A 5,772-nucleotide genomic window follows, 5' to 3' on the forward strand; every position below is an offset into this window, starting at 1 on the left:
CTCCTTGGTGGAGGAGGCTCCCTGGTGGAGGAGGCTCCCTGGTGGAGGAGGGCTCCCTGGTGGAGGAGGGCTCCTTGGTGGAGGAGGCTCCCTGGTGGAGGAGGCTCCCTGGTGGAGGAGGGCTCCCTGGTGGAGGAGGGCTCCTTGGTGGAGGAGGCTCCCTGGTGGAGGAGGCTCCCTGGTGGAGGAGGGCTCCTTGGTGGAGGAGGGCTCCCTGGTGGAGGAGGGCTCCCTGGTGGAGGAGGGCTCTCTGGTGGAGGAGGGCTCCCTGGTGGAGGAGGCTCGTTGGTGGAGGAGGCTCCCTGGTGGAGGAGGCTCCCTGGTGGAGGAGGGCTCCCTGGTGGAGGAGGGCTCCTTGGTGGAGGAGGCTCCCTGGTGGAGGAGGGCTCCCTGGTGGAGGAGGGCTCCCTGGTGGAGGAGGCTCCTTGGTGGAGGAGGCTCCCTGGTGGAGGAGGGCTCCCTGGTGGAGGAGGGCTCCTTGGTGGAGGAGGCTCCCTGGTGGAGGAGGCTCCCTGGTGGAGGAGGGCTCCTTGGTGGAGGAGGCTCCCTGGTGGAGGAGGCTCCCTGGTGGAGGAGGGCTCCTTGGTGGAGGAGGGCTCCCTGGTGGAGGAGGGCTCCCTGGTGGAGGAGGGCTCTCTGGTGGAGGAGGGCTCCCTGGTGGAGGAGGCTCGTTGGTGGAGGAGGCTCCCTGGTGGAGGAGGCTCCCTGGTGGAGGAGGGCTCCCTGGTGGAGGAGGGCTCCTTGGTGGAGGAGGCTCCCTGGTGGAGGAGGGCTCCCTGGTGGAGGAGGGCTCTCTGGTGGAGGAGGGCTCCCTGGTGGAGGAGGCTCGTTGGTGGAGGAGGCTCCCTGGTGGAGGAGGCTCCCTGGTGGAGGAGGGCTCCCTGGTGGAGGAGGGCTCCTTGGTGGAGGAGGGCTCCCTGGTGGAGGAGGGCTCCCTGGTGGAGGAGGGCTCCCTGGTGGAGGAGGCTCCTTGGTGGAGGAGGCTCCCTGGTGGAGGAGGGCTCCCTGGTGGAGGAGGGCTCCTTGGTGGAGGAGGCTCCCTGGTGGAGGAGGGCTCCCTGGTGGAGGAGGCTCCTTGGTGGAGGAGGACTCCTTGGTGGAGGAGGGCTCCTGGTGGAGCAGACCTCTCTGGTGGAGGAAGAAGACGGCTCTCTGGTGGAGGAAGAAGACAGCTCCCTGGTGGAGCAGGGCTCCCTGGTGGAGGAAGAAGACGGCTCCCTGGTGGAGGAAGAAGACGGCTCCCTGGTGGAGGAAGAAGGTGGCTCCCCGGTGGAGGAGGCTCCCTGGTGGAGGAGGCTCCCTGGTGGAGGAAGAAGACGGCTCCCTGGTGGAGGAAGAAGGTGGCTCCCTGGTGGAGGAGGCTCCCTGGTGGAGGAAGAAGACGGCTCCCTGGTGGAGGAAGAAGGTGGCTCCCTGGTGGAGGAGGCTCCCTGGTGGAGGAAGAAGACGGCTCCCTGGTGGAGGTAGAAGGCAGCTCCCACCGGGACGATGTATCGGCGTCTCCCCCCCCCCCTCTCTCTCCCTGTACGCCTCTGCGGAAACGAAAAGACGGGAGGCGGGGGAGGGAGGAGGGGGTGGGGAGGGGAGGGGGGTGAAGGAGGGGTGAGAGGGAGGGGTGTGGAGGGAGGGTGGGGAGGCGGTGAGGGAGGGGTGAGGGAGGGGTGGAGGGTGAGGGAGGGTGGGGAGGCGGTGAGGGAGGGGTGGAGGGTGAGGGAGGGTGGGGAGGGGGTGAGGGAGGGGTGGAGGGTGAGGGAGGGTGGGGAGGGGGTGAGGGAGGGGTGAGGGGAGAAGGGGGAGAGGGGTGGAGGGGTGAGGGAGGGTGGGGAGGCGGTGAGGGAGGGGTGAGGGGAGAAGGGGGAGAGGGGTGGAGGGGTGAGGGAGGGTGGGGAGGCGGTGAGGGAGGGGTGAGGGAGGGGTGGAGGGTGAGGGAGGGTGGGGAGGGGGTGAGGGAGGGGTGAGGGGAGAAGGGGGAGAGGGGTGGAGGGGTGAGGGAGGGTGGGGAGGCGGTGAGGGAGGGGTGAGGGGAGAAGGGGGAGAGGGGTGGAGGGGTGAGGGAGGGTGGGGAGGCGGTGAGGGAGGGGTGAGGGAGGGGTGGAGGGTGAGGGAGGGTGGGGAGGGGGTGAGGGAGGGGTGAGGGGAGAAGGGGGAGAGGGGTGGAGGGGTGAGGAGGGGTGGGAGGGGGTGAGGGAGGGGTGAGGGGAGAAGGGGGAGAGGGGTGGAGGGGTGAGGGAGGGTGGGGAGGCGGTGAGGGAGGGGTGAGGGGAGGGGTGGAGGGTGAGGGAGGGTGGGGAGGGGGTGAGGGAGGGGTGAGGGGAGAAGGGGGAGAGGGGTGGAGGGGTGAGGGAGGGTGGGGAGGGGGTGAGGGAGGGGTGAGGGGAGAAGGGGGAGAGGGGTGGAGGGGTGAGGAGGAAACTAAGTTGGCGCGGCACGGGCTAGAGAACACATGGGCCGATGTGTGAGTGAGTTGGTGAGAGAGTGCGTGTGGGTGAGTGAGTTAGTGAGTGGGTGAGTGAGTGTGGGTGTGTGAGTGAGTGGGTGAGTGAGTGTGTTAGAGAGTGCGTGTGTGTGTGTGAGTGGGTGAGTTGGTGAGAGAGTGCGTGTGTGTGTGTGAGTGGGTGAGTGAGTGGGTGAGTGAGTGCGTGAGTGAGTGCGTGAATGAGTGAGTGTGTGAGTGTGTGAGTGTATGAGTGCGTGAGTGAGTGGGTGAGTGTGTGAGTGTATGAGTGAGTGTATGAGTGAGTGAGTGGGTGAGTGGGTGTATGTGTGTGAGTGAGTGAGTGGTGTGAGTGAGTGAGTGGGAGTGAGTGTGTGTGGGTGAGTGAGTGAGTGTGTGAGTGTGTGGGTGGGTGTGTGGGTGAGTGTGTGTGGGTGAGTGTGTGTGTGAGTGGGTGGGTGAGTGAGTGAGTGGGAGTGAATGTGTGTGGGTGAGTGAGTGTGTGGGTGGGTGTGTGGGTGAGTGTGTGGGTGAGTGTGTGTGGGTGAGTGTGTGTGTGAGTGGGTGGGTGAGTGAGTGAATGTGTGTGGGTGAGTGTGTGTGTGTGTGGGTGAGTGGGTGAGTGGGTGAGTGAGTAGGAATGAGTGGGTGTGGGTGAGTGAGTGGGTGAGTGAGTGTGGGTGTGTGTGTGAGTGAGTGGGTGAGTGAGTGTGTTAGAGAGTGCGTGTGGGTGGGGTGAGTGAGTGACTTGGTAAGAGAGTGCGTGTGTGTGAGTGGGTGAGTGGGTGAGTGAGTGCGTGAGTGAGTGCGTGAATGAGTGAGTGTGTGGGTGAGTGAGTGAGTGGGTGAGTGTGTGGGTGAGTGAGTGAGTGTGTGAGAGAGTGCGTGTGGGTGAGTGAGTGGGTGGGTGAGTGAGTGAGTGTGTGGGTGAATGAGTGAGTGTGTGGGTGAGTGAGTGAGTGAGTGGGTGAGTGTGTGGGTGAGTGAGTGAGTGTGTGAGAGAGTGCGTGTGGGTGAGTGTGTGGGTGAATGAGTGAGTGTGGGTAAGTGTGTGGATGAGCGAGTGCGTGAGTGAGTGGGTGGGTGAGTGTGTGAGTGTATGAGTGAGTGTATGAGTGAGTGAGTGGGTGAGTGGGTGTATGTGTGTGAGTGAGTGGGTGAGTGAGTGAGTGGGAGTGAGTGTGTGTGGGTGAGTGAGTGTGTGAGTGTGTGGGTGGGTGTGTGGGTGAGTGTGTGTGTGTGTGAGTGGGTGGGTGAGTGGGAGTGAGTGTGTGTGGGTGAGTGAGTGGGAGTGAATGTGTGTGGGTGAGTGAGTGAGTGTGTGAGTGTGTGGGTGGGTGTGTGGGTGAGTGTGGGTGTGTGAGTGGGTGGGTGAGTGAGAGTGAGTGTGTGTGGGTGAGTGAGTGAGTGTGTGAGTGTGTGGGTGGGTGTGTGGGTGAGTGTGTGTGGGTGAGTGTGTGTGTGGGTGAGTGGGTGAGTGGGTGAGTGAGTGAGTAGGAATGAGTGGGTGAGTGTGTGTGGGTGAGTGTGTGTGTGAGTGGGTGAGTGAGTGTGTGAGTGTGTGTGTGGGTGAGTGTGTGTGGGTGAGTGTGTGTGTGAGTGGGTGGGGTGAGTGAGTGAATGTGTGTGGGTGAGTGTGTGTGTGGGTGAGTGGGTGAGTGGGTGAGTGAGTGAGTAGGAATGAGTGGGGGGTGAGTGTGTGTGGGTGAGTGTGTGTGTGAGTGGGTGAGTGAGTGAGTGTGTGAGTGTGTGTGTGGGTGAGTGTGTGTGGGTGAGTGTGTGTGTGAGTGGGTGGGTGAGTGAGTGAATGTGTGTGTGTGAGTGTGTGGGTGAGTGAGTGGCACCTGGGTCTGCCCCGTGACCTCCTCCTGCACCTAGCCTGGCACAGCAGTACAACCCATGGCACCTGGGTCTGTCCCGTGACCTCCCAGCGAGCCTTCGACACTTCACGTGATGGCCTCAAAGTGCACCTAGCCTGGCACAGGCGTCGTGGTGAGGTCACCGCTACTCAGTGGCGACCAGCAGCGTCTGATGTTGTTTGTTATGGGAGGGAGCGGGGGGGGGGGGAAAGGGGAGGGAGGGGTGAGGAGGGAGGGGGTGAGGAGGGGGGGTGAGGAGGGGGGGGGTGAGGAGGGGGGTGAGGAGGGGGGGGGTGAGGAGGGAGGGGGTGAGGAGGGGGGTGAGGAGGGGGGGGGGTGAGGAGGGAGGGGGGTGAGGAGGGAGGGGGGTGAGGAGGGAGGGGGTGAGGAGGGGGGTGAGGAGGGAGGGGGTGAGGAGGGGGGTGAGGAGGGGGGGGGTGAGGAGGGAGGGGGGTGAGGAGGGAGGGGGTGAGGAGGGGGGTGAGGAGGGAGGGGGTGAGGAGGGGGGTGAGGAGGGGGGGGGGGTGAGGAGGGAGGGGGGTGAGGAGGGAGGGGGGTGAGGAGGGAGGGGGGTGAGGAGGGAGGGGGGTGAGGAGGGGGGGGGGTGAGGAGGGAGGGGGGTGAGGAGGGAGGGGGGTGAGGAGGGAGGGGGGGGGGTGAGGAGGGAGGGGGGTGAGGAGGGAGGGGGTGAGGAGGGGGGTGAGGAGGGAGGAGGGGGGTGAGGAGGGAGGGGGGGGGGTGAGGAGGGAGGGGGGTGAGGAGGGAGGGGGTGAGGAGGGAGGGGGTGAGGAGGGGGGTGAGGAGGGGGGTGAGGAGGGAGGGGGGTGAGGAGGGAGGGGGTGAGGAGGGGGGTGAGGAGGGAGGAGGGGGGTGAGGAGGGAGGAGGGGGGTGAGGAGGGGAGTGAGGAGGGAGGGGGTGAGGAGGGGGGTGAGGAGGGAGGGGGGGGGGTGAGGAGGGGGGTGAGGAGGGAGGAGGGGGGTGAGGAGGGGGGGGGGGTGAGGAGGGAGGGGGGTGAGGAGGGGGGTGAGGAGGGAGGAGGGGGGTGAGGAGGGAGGGGGTGAGGAGGGGGGGTGAGGAGGGAGGAGGGGGGTGAGGAGGGAGGGGGTGAGGAGGGGGGTGAGGAGGGAGGTGAGGAGGGAGGAGGGGGGTGAGGAGGGAGGGGGTGAGGAGGGAGGGGGTGAGGAGGGGGGTGAGGAGGGAGGAGGGGGGTGAGGAGGGAGGGGGTGAGGAGGGGGGTGAGGAGGGAGGGAAATGCCCCGACCCCGCTCGCTGCACTGGGACTGAAGATGAGACACGTGGCATCAGCCGCAGCATCATCATCAACAGCAGCATCATCATCATCATCAGCAGTAGCAGCATCATCAGCATCATCATCATCATCAGCAGCAACATCATCATCAGCAGCAGCAGCAGCATCATCAGCATCATCATCATCAGCAGCAGCATCATCAGCATCATCATCATCAGCAGCAGCATCA

Source organism: Lampetra fluviatilis, chromosome 67 (assembly GCF_964198595.1).
Source record: "Lampetra fluviatilis chromosome 67, kcLamFluv1.1, whole genome shotgun sequence".
Classification (NCBI taxonomy): Eukaryota; Metazoa; Chordata; class Hyperoartia; order Petromyzontiformes; family Petromyzontidae; genus Lampetra; species Lampetra fluviatilis.